This window comes from Hylobates moloch, unplaced genomic scaffold (assembly GCF_009828535.3).
Source record: "Hylobates moloch isolate HMO894 unplaced genomic scaffold, HMol_V3 SCAFFOLD_4, whole genome shotgun sequence".
Taxonomy (NCBI): Eukaryota; Metazoa; Chordata; class Mammalia; order Primates; family Hylobatidae; genus Hylobates; species Hylobates moloch.
This window is the reverse complement of record NW_026652279.1, coordinates 77,802,765-77,821,370: the sequence shown is the minus strand read 5'-3', so window position 1 is coordinate 77,821,370 and position 18,606 is coordinate 77,802,765. Positions and strand designations below refer to the sequence as shown.

At 33.8% G+C, this 18,606-nt stretch overlaps 1 protein-coding gene across 1 annotated transcript in view; it reads right to left on the bottom strand.

Annotated features, from left to right (window-relative positions):
* The window catches only part of ROBO1 (roundabout guidance receptor 1), a 1,210,998-nt gene that overhangs the window by 955,274 nt on the left and 237,118 nt on the right, over positions 1–18,606 (bottom strand). The window lies entirely within an intron of this gene.

Sequence of the window (18,606 nt, the reverse complement as noted above, 5' to 3'; positions counted from 1 at the left end):
TTTGCCTCCAGTTCAAGTTCAGCAGGAAGGTCAGTGATGGGCTGGAACGGCAGATGTGGCAGATATTGACACTTACGTATGAAAAAAATAATTGGGCCCCTCTGCAAGGGGTGTGTGAGAATACTGACTCTCAGTAACCAACTTGAGAAGTTATTTTACTGCCCCAAGTGTAAAAATAATTTTCTGAATGTGAGAGTTCAAATTTTGCTTCTGAAGTTTTTGCTTGATGATTTGGTAGAGAATTAAATTATATGGCTCTTTTCATCACCACATATGAATACACATCCAATTACTTATATCTTAGAGCAGATTAATGAAGTGTAAAAAGCATTTTTGTCAATTATATTAAAACAAATGAATAGCAAAAATCAATTTTGCGAAATCACAAAGCTCATTTGATTACTGTTTAGAAAGCAGAAATCATATTCACCTGACATCTCTTGCTCTTTCCTTTTCTTTTCTCCCTTGATTTACTTTGCAAAAAAATGCTTTCTGGGTTATCATAAAACCCTTTGTTTTCATTACATTGCAATGAGATTTGTATCGGATGGAAATGTATTAACTCATTTTCCTGGCAATCTAAAACACCATTACATTTGCTTTATCTACATTTTTCACTATTTGAAATACCTTAGGTGGATGGCAAAATAAATATGCGTACACAAATATATGTGATTTTATCAAAATATTGCACATTGAAACCCTTCAATCTCACCACTGAGAATCTTTCATGTCTTTAATGAGAATTTGAGACTCAAAGTTTAGTGCTTACTAGTGTCTGTGCAATATTGGAACCATCTCAACAGTAAGTGTCTGTTGAAATAAACAAGGCTGTGACTTCTAGATCATTTCTTAGACCAAATGGCAAGGCTTAAAATGATTCTCATTCATAACCATGTAATTTTAAAACCTGTTAAAAGTAAACAGTTTCACATGGTGCCTGATAGAATTTAATGTCTAGAATTTAATGTCTGTTGGAAATATGGTCAGCAATACAGCTGAATGCCTCAACCATAGAAATTTGGGGAAATAGCTCAGTATCATAAAGAACAAACAATTCATCTTTCTAGAAGATTCTGTGTTTAAAGACAATTTATGATAAGCCTTCTTGACACATCATTGCATCTATGGACACATAATGCCTCTATTCTGCATAATTAAATGCATAAAATTATTTTTACAGCATGTACTTGAAGTCAATGACAGTAATCTCAATTTTGCAATACCTTTTGTTAGTTTATAGACAATGCCTTATAAGACTTTTATTTACTGCTTAATTAATATTCTATAGTATCTACTAGTTACAAACAATAATGTCTTGCCATAACAATGGTTTGAAAAAAGTTACTTCTTATTAAGGATGTTATTTTAAACAAGAAAAATTCAGGCCAGGTACAGTGGCTCATGCCTGTAATCCCAGCATTTTCTGAGGCTGAGGGTGGCAGATTGTTGAGCCCAGAATTTCCAGGCTAGCCTAGGTAGCATGGCAAGACCCTGTCTCTAAAAACTAAACAAAATAAATTAGCTGGGCCTTTAATGGTGCATCCCAGTAGTCCCAGCTATTTGGGAGGCTGAGATGGGAGAATCCTTTGAGTCCTGGAGGTCTTGTCTGGATCATGCCACTGCACTCCAGCCTGGGCGACAGAGTGAGACCCTGTCTCAAACAAACAAACAACAACAAAAAAAAAAAAAAAAAAAAAAGAAAGAAAGAAAGAAGGAATTCAAGAATTCAAAGATTTGATTAGGTTTTAAGTTATTAAGTAAAATAAGGGTTATTTGAGCACAAGCACTACAATACTGTGACAGCAGACCTGATAACAGAGACAGCTAATAAGTGATAAACAGGTGGGTAGTGGTGGTATACACACACTGCAGTAAGGGATGATTCACAATTTTAGACTTCTAAAGTATTTATTTCTGGAATTTTCCATTTAATATTCTCAAACCACTGTTGACTGCAGGTAAGATATACAGAGGGGACTACTGTATTGAACCAAAATGTGAGAATTGAAAAGCAGCCTTCAACATTTCTATGAAATCAGAACAAAGTAGTGAAAATGTATTCTTTAATTAGAATGTAATAAATAAATGTATTAAAATATTTTGGTATCTAACTTAAAAAATGGATCCACAGGCACCTGTTTCTTTGTATTCATAGAACAAATTCTGTTGTTAACCTTTTCAAGGTAAAATAGTTAAGAGCATGATATGGCTACTTGGAGAACCTTTCCTTCCTCACCAACCTAATAGGAGAGATGTCTTTGATGATCAAAAGTTGAAACTCTCAGGTTATAATTTGCTTTAAAATAATAGCAAAAATGACATGGTAACAGATAATAAAACTTATTTAACAAAAATAACATAGTAATCTTCATAATCACATACTTTTTCTAAAACAGAACTATTCTAATATTACATTTTATTTCTGCCAAAGAGCTCATAGCAATGACAATTTTTTTTTCTTCTAATTTTATACTTTCTCCCTGGTGATTGCATCAATAGGTATGGCATGACGTACTACCTACAAACAATGACCCTCAAATACATATCATCAGCCAATAACTCTCTACTGAGTTCGAGAGAGATTTTTTTTCCCGTCTGCTAGTTTGACATTACTACCTCGATTTGACATTCAGAACTCAACACAGCCAAAATGAAACTCAAGATCTGTCAAAATGGACATTGAGAGAAAGGCATTGCTATCTATCCTGTAATACAGGTAGATTCCTTTAAGTCATATTAGCTCTTCGTTGATCTTCGCATTCCATATTCAACCATAACCAAGTCTGCTCAATTGTGCCTACTAATCCCTTTCAAATCTATCCATTGTTAAAAAACCTAGCCATGGCTACTCTTGTCAAAATTGCTCAGTGGCTATCGCTTCCTAGCTGACTTGGCCTCTACTCTACCCCACTAAGAGCAGCCTGAGTGATGTTTTCGAATTACAAATATGTAACTCACCCACACCTTGTAACCATAGACACACACACACACATACACATCCTTCCCTGGATTTCCAGTGTTCTTAGAATAAAGATGGAAGTCCCTTAAATGACATACAAGATCCTGCATGATCTGCCCCCAGTTGTTCTCTAGTCTCATCTTGCGGGACGTGACCCCTTGCTCTGTGCTGGATACATCATTCTTCCTCCAGCTAAGTATTTTCTGTGTGTGTGTTTCTTCCTTTGCCTGGACGTTTTTTTCCGTCAGCACTCACACACTATTTTTCTCAGGAGTCAAGTCAGACTTCATTTCTCCTGGAAACCCCTCCTTGAAATCTTTGACTTGGTTGGTATCTACTGTTTTTCACTCGCATATCCCCTGACACTCGCCTCTGTAGTATGTATCATGCCTCCATTTGAATCTATTTGAGTGATTTGTTGATTAATTACTATTTACTTATATGTCCTAAATTCCTTAAAACAGCCATAGTAGGTGCTCAATAAATATACTGAATAAAATTAATAATATATTACTCAGCAGCTATGTAAATATTTGGCACATAACATTACATTGGCCAGGCATGGTGGCTCACGCCTGTAATCCCCAGCACTTTGGGAGGCCGAGGTGGGTGGATCACTTGAGGTCGGATTTCAAGACCAAGGTGGGCAACATGTCAAAACCCCATCTCTACTAAAAATACAAACAATTAACCAGGCTTGGTGGTGCGCACCTGTAATCCCAGCTACTCGGGATGCTGAGGCATGAAAAAAATTGGTTGAGCCTGGGAGATGGAGGTTCAAATAACGTAAACTTTTTTCTGTCTTAATATTTAAACATACACATGGCTTGAATTTTAAGGTAGTATACTAGAAACATTGGCAAAAATAGCAAATTGATACTTGACCTCTGTTTCATGTTTTTCACAGGCATTAATAATCTCTATGCTTATCTCAGTAGCCTAGCAGAATGAGACACTCAATGTTGATTCAGTATGCAAACACATTTGTTAAATTTGGTATTTGCTTTAAGGATGACACATTGCTTAAGGAATATCAGACCAACTCCAAGCATGAAGTCCGAATCTCAGTATGAATTTAAAAGCATAAATCAAAATTATTACCAGGAAAGACCTGTGTAATTAGGAAATAAATTGTAGAGATAGTAGAAATAGGAGAATTAAGAGGGAGTAGAGAGCTTAGAATTTGGGAATACGACCTGTTTGAGAGAGAATTTGAGCTATTTCCTGAAACATCAAGTTGCCTGACTGGAGTGGATCATTTAGTCAAGGTAAATGGTGTGGCAAGAGCAGGTCTGACCAGAGCAAAGGGAAGGCGATGTTGGTTAACTCTGAAAGGAAGTTTGAGTAATGTAATTTGACCTAGTCCTAGACAGATTGAACATTTTTCAGGGATTTTTGATTTGGATAGCACAAATTAGATATGGAAATGACTGACATGAGGCTATTTCAGTATCACTAAGTCCACGTAAAGAAGCGACGCTGCTTATAGTTTGTCAGTAGGAATAAAAAGAAGAAAATAAAGGGAAGAGATTAGAATCAATAGGAGAAAGGACTGACCCCGAATTCTACCTTAACACACAAGTTGCCTCCAAAGTTTTATGATGTTTATATTTTTCTAAACATAGAAGGAAAATAAATTTAAATTCAATTATGAATGTATTATAAAATGACAAGTTATGCCATCACTAGAAAAAATAAGTCAAAAATTTAGTTAAATAGGTCAGGCGTGGATGTGCTAATGAATATAAAATAGTCATTCTGAATCCAGAATTTCTCAAACTATAGAACTGGTACAGAGGAAGAGCATCAGGCAACACATATTTAAACTACTGATCTTTTCTCACATATTATAAAAAAAATTCAAATACAAATGCGCATCTCTGACCTTCTCTGAATCTTGAATCACAGGAATCCCTTTTGCTATTGTCAAAAAGCAAACAAACAAGCTTGGAGGTTTTAAACAATCTAGGGATTCAGAGACAGAGTGAGGGAAGTACATATCAGGAGCAGTTCAGACAAGAGCTGGCTTCCAAACAGAGAGGCCTCCTAGTTTTCCCTCACTCCAGAAGCCACTGCACTTCACATCCTACGCTGCGAGCAATTCCACCATGTATGGTTTCACTTGGATTAATCCTTCAACACTGAATCATGTTTAGGGGACTGTCAGTTAGGCATTATATGTAATAGTTAAATTAATCATCTGCTTTAAAAAAGTATTTTGTAATTAAGTGCTTTGGAGAAGAACTGATCCTTTAAACCATTAATAAGGGTGGAGCGGAATTTTATTGTATTACAGAATTTTTCTTGGTTCTTTAGTAGGCTTGAGCCCTGGAGGGAGAATAGAGAGAGGGCACTTTTATAATATGGAGGCTGCAGAAAAGGGAAGGGAATACAATATAAACTCTATGATTTAGATCTTTGAGGATTACATTAATGGTTTCTCCTGGTGAATACCTAAAATACTTTTTACATCATCCATTGCATCATTAAGGAGTACCTAGTATTTTCTTTTGATTTACTATGTAAAATTATTTTTAAACATTTGTCTCATCATTATTTCACTTTCTACAGAACTCCTAAATCAATATGATGACCTGATGGGATATGAGCATTTAATTTTTTCTTTCTTTAAGTACGTTCCTCTTATAGTTAGCCAATAGCTGAGGTGACATCAAATTAGTAGTAAATATTTAACTTTATTTACTAGACTAATATTCTAATGACTTCCTTTTATCAAACTTCTATAGGTGATTGGAAATGCGATACTTTTGTGGGCTCTAGAAAGATGAGGATCAGGATTGGGTCAATTCTGAACTTCCTTTCTGCCTTTTAAGTGTGTAAAATGATTCTGAAAATAGAGCATGCCCTCCGTATATTCAAGCTTAGTTGAACTAAATGTTTTTGCCTCTGCCCCAATCATTAATATATTTTAATCAATTTACAAGCTCTTCTGAAATGCAGAAAAGTGTTTTAAGTATTAGGACTGTACTGTGTTTATTATCTTCTATCCAAGCTTCAAATCCATGTGTAATAGAGGCTTTGCTATACTGATAGTTTTTTAGTGGTAAGCAGAAAGATGTCCATATCCCAATTCCTGGAACCTGTGAAGATATTTCCTTACAGGGCAGAAGAGAATTAAGGTAGCATATGAAATTAAGGTTATTAATCAGCTGAATCTATTATAGGGAAATTGTCCTGGATAACCAAGGTTAGTCCAGTGTGCTCACAAGGGTCCTGAAATGTAGAAGAGGAAGCAGATGAGTGAGCAGCAGAGTGATACGATGTGAGAAAGACTCAAATAGGTATTGTTGGATTTAAAGATTTAGATAAGTAGCCAATAGTACCTAGGAGCCTCTAGATGCTGGGGAAGGCAAAAAAAAAAAAAAAAAAATATGAATTCTTCACCAGAGCATACAGAAAAGAAGAACAGTCCTGCTGACACTCTGATTTTGGCCTATCGAGAGTTATTTTAGAATTATGACCTACATGACTTCAATATACTTGTGGTTTTAAGTCACTAAATCTGTGATAACTTTATACTATTGAAATAGAAAACGAATATGCGACCATTTCTATGTAGAGAGCATAGTTGTCGCTGTCTAGCCTAAATTAGTTAATGTCTTTCCTAGTTTCTCTCTGGTTTATTAGTTTCATGGTTCTAGAAGAAACTGTTCCATTTCTTAGCTAATATCACGAAAGTCAAACCTTCTGAGTATGTTGTTAGATTCAATTCTCAGACAAAGCCTGAAAATCTCTGTAACGCTGTTTTAAAGAATGGGTGAATATATGTTACTTCCTGTTGCTTTCTCCAAGGTAGGAAATCTTAATCATTTCTTTTATACCAATGCTTTTCTTTTGGGTGGGTTTCAAAAGAACTAAATGTATAGCACATTCAAGGTTCAGTCCTCAGCCTCCAGGGCTGTTGTTCCCTCATCAAACTGCCAATCCATCTATTGGCAGATTTATTAAGGCTATTTTAAAAATTAAGCCTCCTAGATTTCTTGTCTCCAAATAGAATTTGAATCTGATCCTGCAGGCACTCACCTGACCTTCCCTTGAACCTCCATCCAGGGCTTCTTATTCTCTCTGCATTTGACTTCTTGGGTGATGCATACTAATGACTGCAGCTTTACCTCTGACACTGGCTTAGTCAGTTCTCCGCTTAGTTTGATGTTTGCAAATCATGATCCACTGCAGTGCTTGTTTGTGCTTTCCATAGTTTAATGTTAAGTCATCTTTTATACGATCTCTCCTAGAAAACAATTTGTAGGTCTAATCCCCAAATTCCTTATATTTTTTAGTTCACTATTTTTCATAATTAAGAAACAGTTACAGAAGAATTATCCCGAGTCTTCAATTCTGATTCAAAAGGGAAACATTCCCTTTCAACAACAAATCTTCTGGGGATACAGCGGGAATCTAATTTGTATCCATTTAGAAGTACTAGGATGTTAACACACATGAATGGGGACACATTTTTTATAAGTCCAAGAAGACATCTTACAGTAGAGCCCATGTCAGATTTTCCACAGCACTCTGCAGATGTCCCTCCTCTAAATGTGCCTGTAACTAACGCACCACTGACAATTAGGACACCATTTTTTAGCATGAGCTACTGAGTTCATGAGAAGAAAGAGAACTGTGGTACATCTTCCTCTCAAAGTTTATGTTAAAGTAATGAAAATGTGGTAGGCACTGCTAGTGGCCTATGTAACAATCACGATCCACTTCTTTCTTGGTTACAGAGCTTGTCTGCAATAACAAAGATAGGAGTTTTCAGCTACTTTCTTTTCTGCTGTTATTTTGGCAGCAAAGTTACGAGCATGATGTCAATCCTAACCAATGGGATTTTAGGAAAAGTGTGTTGGACACTTCTCAGAAATGTATTTTTTTATGTAATAAAATAGATTGAGGAGATTTACTCCCTGCCATTTCTTACATGAATGTTGACATGCTAGGATGTGATGACGAGCTGTGGCAAAAATCTTTGACCATGAAAGAAAGTTACGAGATCAGAGAGGCAGGCACTCACACCCTTGATTTCCTCCTCTCTCGATCCCATTCCTTTTACTAGTATGGGGATTTTCTTCAAGAGGTTTTGTTTGTTTGTTTGTTTTTGGTCTATATTTGTATGCATTTATTGCATACGCACACATAATTTTTAATATACTGAGATTAAATAAATATCTGCCTTTCCCTGGATCTATGCCTGGATCTTCCCATTAACAATGTATCTTGGAGATCTGTCTATCATAACAAACACAAAAAACACTTTTTAAACAGCTACATAATATCTCTAAATAATTTGTACAAGTTTGTAGATGCAGCAAAATGGGTGAAATTTTAAATTTTCTGAGGATTGTTCTGAAATGCTCTTCACATTTCAGACTATATATACATATATATATATCCCATATATCCCAGATATCTTTCCAAATTTATATTAGGTTATATATACACACAAATACACACTATATATACAGTCAAATACACAAATGCATACACACATGATCACATATACATGCAAATAGTGATCTAGTTGATTCCAAGTCCTATTTGTGTATTTGTTCATCCCAGCGTATCATGCACTGCAGCCTTACCAAATGTTTCTAGAAGAGCAAATTATATTCCATCGCTTTCTCTCTGTCAATAGATTGACAATTTCTGCATTTCTTCATGAAAATAAATTAGAAAATCAGCTTGTAACATTTCATTTAAAATTTCTATTGGGATTTCAATTTGGATCTGATCAAATTTATGTATTAATTTGATCTCACACAGATGTTTAGAAGAAGAATTTTCCAAAGCATTTGTTGTAAAATAATAATAGCCCGCTAACTAATCAAGTACAGTAAAAGTTTATATCTATATTAGTGATATTCATGAAACAATATAAATCATCAACAAATCTGATATAATTTTTTTCTCAGTTGCTGCAAATAATGAATCTTTGCTGCAATCTTAAGATACTTAAAATTCTATGATAAAACTGTAGACTAGTGGAAAAAGTATAGGACGTAAGGTCAAAATACTTGCTGCAAAATTTGACTTTGCTCTTACCTCCTTTGAGATCTCAGACAACATTCTTAAAGTCTGTGTCACTTTTTTCTTCCAATGTGTAGTGAGGAAGACTATTTCTAATTTTACAGGGTTGCTATGGGATCTAGTGAATCTATTTAAGCATTTTGGCATTTAAGTAAGCATTCAATAAATAAACCGGCATGTGTACCCTTTAACTTATAGGTACAGTAAAAGAAATAACATTTTTTTTTTTTTTTGAAGAGGAAAACCTAGACTTTTGCGTTAGTGGTCTTCATTTAATTTATCTTTCCTTCCTTTTTCCTTTTTTTTTTTTTTTTTTTTTTGACTCAACACTTTTATTTCCAAAGATACAGGGAACCTGAGAGATTAAGTGATTTTGGAAAATGACAAATACAGTTAGTGGTAGAGCTGGAACTTGAACTCTAGCTTCTAGGGGAAGAAGGTTGTCTTGGGTTAGATTCCTCCAAAAATAGATCCTGAGCGAAAGATTTGGGAACAAATGGTTTATTTGGAAGGGGAACTCACAGGCATCATGAGAGCGTGGGAACGTGCAGGAAGTTACCCTGTGGATATCTGGAGCTCAGTCTTGCTGGGGAATCTCTGAGAGACTGTGGATAACACACCTTAGAAATGTGCCACTATGGGACAAAGATTCTATGGAATTTCTCTATCAACTTTTACTCCCCATTGGCTATGGCAGCTCTGTCGCGACTACTTCCACTTCCTGTCCAACTTCAAAATAACTGAAATATTTCTGCACCAGAAATGCCCTCAGAGAGAAGCCTTGGGTGTACATCAAGCTTGTCCAATCCACGACCTAGCAACTAACACAGGAACGGAAAACCAAACACCGCATGTTCTCACTCGTAAGTGGGAGCTGAACAACGAGAACACGAGGACATAGGGAGGGGAATATCACACACCGGGTCCTGTTGGGGGAGGGAGGAGGGGAGGGAGAGCATCAGGACAAATAGCTAATGCATGTGGGGCTTAAAACCAGGTAATGGGTTGGCAGGTGCAGCAAACCACCATGGCATACATAAGCTATGTAACAAACCTGCATGTTCTGCACGTGTATCCCGGAACTTAAAGTAAAAAATAAAAATAAAAAATAAAATAAAAAAATACACAAAAAATGATAGCTGATGAACTGAAAAAAATAATTCCAAAAATGTTTTAAGAAAGTTTACAAATTTGTGTTGGCCCAATTTCGAAGCCATCCTGGGTTGCGAATTAGACAAGCTTGATGTATCTTTCTTTTTATCTAAATATAGCCAATTTATTAATTGTATAAACTCTCACCAGAACCAAAACCGTGAATAATAGCCAGACATTACACATGCTATATAATTTTAGGTAACATTATTACATGTGTGGCTGCTAGCCTTTGGATTTTGGATATGTAACAATTTTGTGTCTGAAGAGTTAATACAGATTTAATATATCTTTCCAATCATGAGAGAGAAGTAGCACAATGACCAATATTGTATAGTTCATTTTCCAAGAGATACCCTTCCTTTGAGGATGTTAAATGTTTAAGGCAATGAAAAAATACTTAACAAAAAAACAGTACAAGGAGATTTTAAAAAACAGTATCTTATATGATAGTGCTAATAAAAACCCCAGAGATTTTGTTTAGTTGTAAATGTTGGGCATGTTATTATTGATACTATCACAAAAATGAATGCCCCAAATATTGGGTTGTGTCAGCTGTGCTTACTTAGTCACTTGCCTCTCAGCTACTCTTTACTGTTGGTTACCTGCAACCCAAAAGGTACATGGCAGACCCTGGCACATCAACAATAGCAAGGCCACCCATGGTATTACTAAATGTTTATTTGATAGCTTTCTAGGATCTGACTTTTCAAACTGGTGACATTTATATGATTGTTTTCTATATTTTCCTACTGCTGTTTGGTTACAATGTTGCCTTGTTTTAGAAATTGTTATTCCTAGTGCTAAAAAATCTTGCATCTCTTAAATGCCTAAACCTTATTAATAATGCTTCCTTTTAGAGTTGTATGTAAATGTCACGTTAAATTTTATTTTTTGTAATCACTTTAATCAGAAACAAGGGAATTAGCCAGCTGTTTGGAACTCATGTTAAGATGTAATTAAACATCTGATTGAATTTCTGTGCATAACAAATAGTGGAGGCTAGAGTTTGTACAGAAAATAGACCACATTCAGTAGAAAAAAATAAGGTCCTACAAGATGACAATCGTAAGGGTGATACTGAGGGGTTTGTCCAATACTTTGTGTCTGTCACAACTTTCCCCAAAAAGAAAATCCCATAGATTCCCAAATAACTTAGCATAACTTGTAAATCACGGCAAATTCCTTATCGACTGAAACATTACTTTAAACCTCACTATCAATAATTCATGCAATCTGTTCAAAGGAGTAGTGCACATTTAATACATTTTACGAGCTGGAATTATCAGATATTTTGTTATGGGATACTCCTTAATACTTCCTGCCCTTTAGGGTAGATAAATAGGAACATACACATAAACATTATATGAAAATAAGTTTAAGTTACACAAATGCAACATGGAAGCACACACATAAGTTGTTTTACAAAAGAAATGTCTGTTTTAAAAAAGACTTTTGGGTAAATAGGCTATATCTAGAATAATTATGAAATGACTTATATAACTTTAGATCTTTTGCTGTACAAATATGCCTCAATATTACTTTCATTTTCAATTATATATATTGAAACATGCATATGAAGAAAAGGAAAATTAAAACTTCATTTTAATATTATAGTACTAATATTAAGCCTTTGCTTAACTGACATCATGCTCTGAAAAGTCAAGGGTGTTTATTCAAATCTCTTGCAGTTTAGAAAAACAATTAAAAACTTTCAATCTTTGAACTTTGTATTAAATTTTGTGTACACTATTACACTGTTAATCCTTTTCATCCAACATCACAGAGTGGACAATTTTTCATGCTTAAGAAGAAGATAAAATCCTCCATAACACATATGCCCAATCATGCAGTGAAATTTTATTTCCTGGACTTCTTCTGCATAAAAATTGTCTATTAATCATTATGTTGATTTTATGATATAGACTATTGCCCAGAGGAATTCTGCAGTGATCCAAAGATTAATTTTATATGTGACCCCAAGTTGGACTTGAATCTAGACTTTGAAAATTATAATAATTCACTCACTAATATGATTATTTTTCATAATTCCTTGGAGGTTACAGTGATTCTGGTATATTAGTTAACATTGTTTGATAAGTTGCAGAAGTGCTACATTTCAGGGCATTGAAATTTGGCACATTATAACAAGAGTTCTCAAAGTCTAATATTACACCATTAGAAAAAGTTATTGTAATAGAGCAGTTCAAAAAGTTCCTATCTTACATTTGCATCATATAAGATCATGGAACCAAGAGTTCAACAGTACTCTGCAGCGTTTTCAAAAAATATGATTTTGTTTCTAGCCTAGAATTTAGAAGGGCATTTATAGTCACCAATTATAAGTTCAAAAGGTTGTCCAAAGACTGTCTTGTAGGTTCAGTTGATAAAATCCCCTGTACACATTAAGTGAAATTATCTTTTAGGTTTATAGGTTACATTCAGTCCAAACTAATGGTGAATGTTTTGCAGGGTTTCGGCATTTTCTGACTCTCTGACTGTGTAATTATATCCAATCTTATTAATATGCTTTCAACATCAGCTCATAACCCAAGCTCCAACTCCACTCCCCATCACGAATCTCATGTTCTATCGATAATAATCTACTCTGTTTCATAAAAAAACACATGCATTTCACTTTCCTTCTAATAATCTGTTTCCTGATATGCTTTTAACATCTGAGTTCTTCATTCCCAGTTCAACAAACTCCACTGTCCAATTTCACTTTTATCTGCTTTGAGAAATGTGATCTGAAACTAGGTTTCTTCTTTAATCTGTTCCCACAACATTTTGAAGTTATTTCATTATCTTTTAAATTATACTTTTGTGTGCACCTATATGCTCTCATTAGGTGGAGACTACTTAAGCCCACAGATTGTCTTGTCTATGTAATATATTTTTACATCCTGTTTATAATCTTAGATTTTAAAAGTATTTGAGCAAATACTACCACAACTATTCAACATATGATTATTGCATTTTGCAAAATAATGCACATGAAATTTCTACTACTTTTTTTAGACTTAATAGATGAGATGAAGTCTTATTTGAGTAAATTTCTATTAAGTAATGTTATTATTTTTAACCTCAATATCCTGGATGGAATGAAATTCTTAAAGTGTTGACTTCATATTGATTATAAAAACACATAGGTAACCATATGCATACTGGTCTCATGTAAATCAAAGTTTACGTGTGGAAATTGTACTAAATCTAAAAATTTATCAGCAACACCAGTTACAGAAAACAATCATATTAATCCACACTCATTCACCCACATTTCAACATCTGGTTCATAGGATTATTGAATTTTTCTTACAATTTACGTGAAGTGACAGGCCAATTCACGCCACTGATTTGACCTTGTTTCTGCTACTGACTTTTATTGAAATTACCCACAACAACCAGTGTTTTGACACTGTATTAACATGCCCGCCCACCCAGTGGTGTGTTTGGCACAGCACAGGGACAGAAATTCAGAGGGATTTTTGAGAAGGGAATGAGGATAGAAGCACAGTCTTTCACAATTCCAAGAGAGAGACAGTATTTCTTTAAGGAAAGAAATATGGTTGCAGTTGCATACATGCATATAAAATATTCCTCTCTTCTTAAGGTAACTTGTCAAATTTTAAAAGTAAAGTTGAAAACCCCACCAAAATATTTTGTTAAAATCTGTCAACTTTCTGTTGCCCTACCCAAAATTTTAGTTGTGCATTCTATAGATGAATTGTATCTTTATATGTGACATCTATAAGATAGTTATAAGATATAGGCCATCAATTTAAATATTACACACACATATGTGTGTGTGTCTATATATATGTGTGTGTATATATGTGTGTGTGTATATATATTTATATATATATAAATGGAGAGAGAGAGAGAGGTAATACAGTAGTTCAAAATGTTCCTATCATATATTTGCATCATATAAGATAATTTTATATATATAGTAAATATATATAGTATATATAATTTAACCAAAACAATGATGGTCTTCAGTGGTTGGATTTATAAATTACATTTTACTCTAATAGAATTACTAGGGACATTAATCAACTAGGTCATCAACTCTGATTTTATAGACTTTGCTTTTTAGTTAAATTAGATCATCCACTGGTGAGGAATAATATTTTTTCACAGCCATTGGGGCAAACCTGAAAATATAATGATCTTTCATCTCCAAAGGACTGTCAGTAGCAATTAACGGGATTTATTATTAAAATGTCTAAAATCACAGACTCTAATTTTCTGCTTCAGTGTATGAGTCTGTACCATTATATTTGCTAAGAAAATCTACATAATTTCCAAGTTTAAAGTATACATGAACTTCAAGTATTTATTCTCTATTAGGGCAAATGTACAATCACATTTTTTGTAATATGTTTTTCCAGGTTATAAAATTGTGGCAAGAGAAAGTATAATTGTAGCTTTCTAAATAAAGTTATTTTTTCAGAAATGCATTAGAAAAACTGACATATTTTATTTTTAAGCTAACTTTAGCTAATTAGCCTTAAAGAAACTCTTTCAAGCTTCACCTACAATACGTAATATATATTCAAAGGTTTGTAGCAGATTCACATTTTAAAAATAAATAACTGTAGTAATAGAAAAGCATGATTTTGATTTAAAATTAAAATATCTTCCTAGCAATTAAATGGAATGTCTCATTTAATCCTCAGGAAACTGGTATTATTTGCATTTAATGAATGTGATAACTGAGATTTAAAGTGATTGAGTCTGCAATCACTCAGCTAGTAAGCGGTTGAGCCAAGAGTTACAGGTTGATCTGCTGAATTCCATAACTCGGTTCCTTTCCTACTTCTTTATTTTTTAGTTGTCAGGAAGATGTGTGATTTGCTTTTTAAGGTAGTAATATCTGCCACATTATTAGCATAAATTTCCCTTTAATATAGCAATACATTTTAATTAACAAAATTTCTTTAAACATAATGGAATTTCACAAGAATATCACATTTTATTATAAAATATAACACTTCATAATGATTGCATATGACAAGGATGTAAAATGGGATTTAAAAGTTTTTAATATTATTTGATTAAAATACGTGCATTTATCTCATACAGTGAACTGAATAATGTCTGACTTTCTTGGAAAAGCATTTGTTCATCACACATGCAAGAGGGAGAGAAGCTATTCATTAGCTGTCATCCTCCCAAGTAATTATGAACTACAGAACATGCTTGGAATCACTTTGGGGAATATTTTTGGAAGGGAAAAAATAGACAAATGTGTTTGTAATAGCTAAGCAATTGTAAAGGGTAAGATTCCAGATTCGCTTTTTTCAAAGCTCTAGGTTTGGTCTTAGAAACGGACATTTTTCTTGTTCTGCATAATCTATGGCATTAAACCAGACATACTCTTCCTTTCAAGTTGATTTGTGTTCCCTTGCACAGGGGTATAAAATTACTATGGGGTACCTCCAGCCCTTGATTGCCTGGGAGAATGAAATTGGTGAAGAGACAGTGCATCACTAGAGAGCCCAATGGAAAGAAAGCACAGTGCAAAATCATTGATTATACCTGATAAACGGATCATCTGAGCAGCATAGAAAATTTTCTCATATTTTTAACATGTCACTGAATTGATTTATGATTAATGCTGGGTGAATAGTTCAGAATAATAAATCTGAACTTAATCCATACAAAAGCATACATATATATTTTTTTCCTCCAACAGAGGCAAGCCCTTTTTATTAGCTGTATTCAGATCTCACTTGTGAAATCCTTCACTCTAAACAACTTACAATTCAAACAGAGAACTCATCTAGCTCTGACTATATTCATTGGCAGTCCCCATGAGATTTTCTAAATGCCTATGTAGAAATACTCTGGAATGCAAGGTAGTTATGTGTATGCAAATGTGTGGTATCCTCTACAGTTTCATCACCTAGTTCCTCTGTATATTTGTTGTATTTCCTGTTAAGCTTAATGAAAGCAGAAATAAGCAAAAATGTATAGACTAAACAAAAAATGAGAAATGATTTCAGAAAGCATGGTAATTTCACACAATAAAAGTGACACCCCGGGGTACAGGCTGAATTGAAGAATTTTTAATACAATACAATACAGCATTCAACTGAGTTTTCATTAGGCTTATCCAACAGAAGACTGAAAAAAGAAAACAAAGGTTTTCATATTTAATATAAAGCCTTTTTTCTTTAGCCCACTTAAAGGCTATTTTTAAGTCAAGAGCATATAAAGAAATGTTTTCATTATTAGATTATCTTTCAGGGCCCCTAATCTAGATTAATATATATACTTTCTAGGATGAATATTTTATATCTCACATTATGGTTTTAATTTTTATAACTTATTTTTTCTTTTTATGTTTCTAATCATTAGATTAATTTCCATGAAATCTGAATATTTACACTTAAAATTTAATATATCAGCCACAGTTTATAATTACTGAAATTTAGATAACTTTTAAACTTTCATGTATATTAAATTGTCTTCTAAATTGATTTGAAACTAAAGTGTTTTCAAATAACAATATATTCTAACTTTGAATGACACTGCAGATATTAATACCAGAATAGTGGCAGGCATATTCACAAAACGACTGTACTTGCCCTGGAAAATTTTTGTAATATTATCCATTGTTTATATTGGGTAGAAATGATAGGATATAGGCTTATAAAAGTTTCTGTATATATATTTTTTCTGATTAAAAGTCTTCCTAATGAACATTTTCAAGTTTGCTGAAATTTAAACATTAAAAAATCTTAGATATTGCAAATTGCATTTTCTTTATCAGAAGATATGCATCTACATAACCATCTGTATTAATGTACAGAATGAACATTAAGGTAGGAGTCATGGCCTAATTAATTAGGCTTGGAAATTGTATTGTTATTTGACGTGAACTTAAAGTTTCTTTTTTCTCTAAAAATGATAAAATATCCGTCCAACTTACCTAACAGGCTTTTCTGAAACACAAAGGAAACTCAAGGAGATGAAATAATATATGTTCATTCATTTTCTAACCTCTAAAATGCTATTTGATGATGATTTCTTAGAAATTGATATTTAATATTTTTCTACCTTACATAGATACTTAAATAGTATCCCTGTAAAAAATGGATAGATTAAAAAAAAAACAGTGTTACTCAATGAGCTGCTTGTGATCAGAAGATTAAATAAACTGCAGGGTTCCAAGGAAATTGCATGTGGACATATCGTGAATTCACTGCTACGTCGATGAAGGCAATAGCAACTGAAAAAAGTGATGGATAAGGAGAAAAGTATTCATTAAATAAAAGTCAAGTCCCGAAAACCATATCCATATACTCTCCCAGTCTATAACCACCTTCTCAATCACTAAAGCAGACAGTGTGAGAATACCATTTTCCGTTTACTTACAAATGAATGGTTTGTGTAGTATAGACATTAAGTAGACGGTCCCTGCATTTCGACGTGACCACTCTTGCTAATCTTGCCAGAAGGTGACACAGTGGCTTGAATCCCAACTCAGCCACTTACTGATTCTATGACATCTTCCTGAACAAATTTCTTCATCTGTGAAATGGAAGTTTTATCTTGGGAAATAACCCTAATGAGTTTTAAGCCCAATGCTTTGCAGTATTAAAGATGTGATAATTATTTTTAAAAATATTTAGTAAATTCACTATAAAGAGTGGAGAAATAGGCCTGCACTACTTGAGACGGTAGGTAGGCTTTTTTCTTTATTTTAATAGCAATTATACAGCTGATGCTGATATTAAAATGTGGGGTATCTCTTTACTTTTTGAAAAGATTTTAATTCATTAAATCAAAGCAGAGTCTGGTAATAAAGTCTAAAGAATGTTTGCATGGGTGGCCCAGGAGGGTTTAGAGTTAAGCATGAGATAGAAACATCCTAGGATTATATGCAGGTGATTCTTGATGAACATGGGTTTGAACTGCATGGGTCCACTTATTCACAGTTTCTTCCACCTTTGCCATCCTTGAGAGAGCAAAATCAACACCTCCTTTTTCTCCTCCTCCTGGCCCTCTTCAACATGAATATCATGAGGATGGAGACCTTTATTATGATCTACTTCCACTTAATGTATAGTAAATACATTTTTTCTTTCTCATGACTTTCTTAATAGCACTTTCTTTCCTCTAGCTTACTTTATTGCAAGAATACAGGATACAATACATATACAAAATATGTGTTAAGTTGACTGTTCACATTATTGGTAAGGCTTCCAGTCAACAGTAGACTATTAGTAGTTAGATTTCTGGGGAGTCAAATGGTATATGCAGATTTTTGACTCTGCGTGGAGTTGGTGCCTATAACATTCATGTTGTTCAAAGGTTAAACGTAGAGTGAAAGAGTACAGTGTTGAGACAAAGATAAGAGCTGGAACGTTAAAAAAATTCATTGACTTTTTTTTGTCAAAACGAATATACATGATTTATAAAAGTTAAGCGCTTTG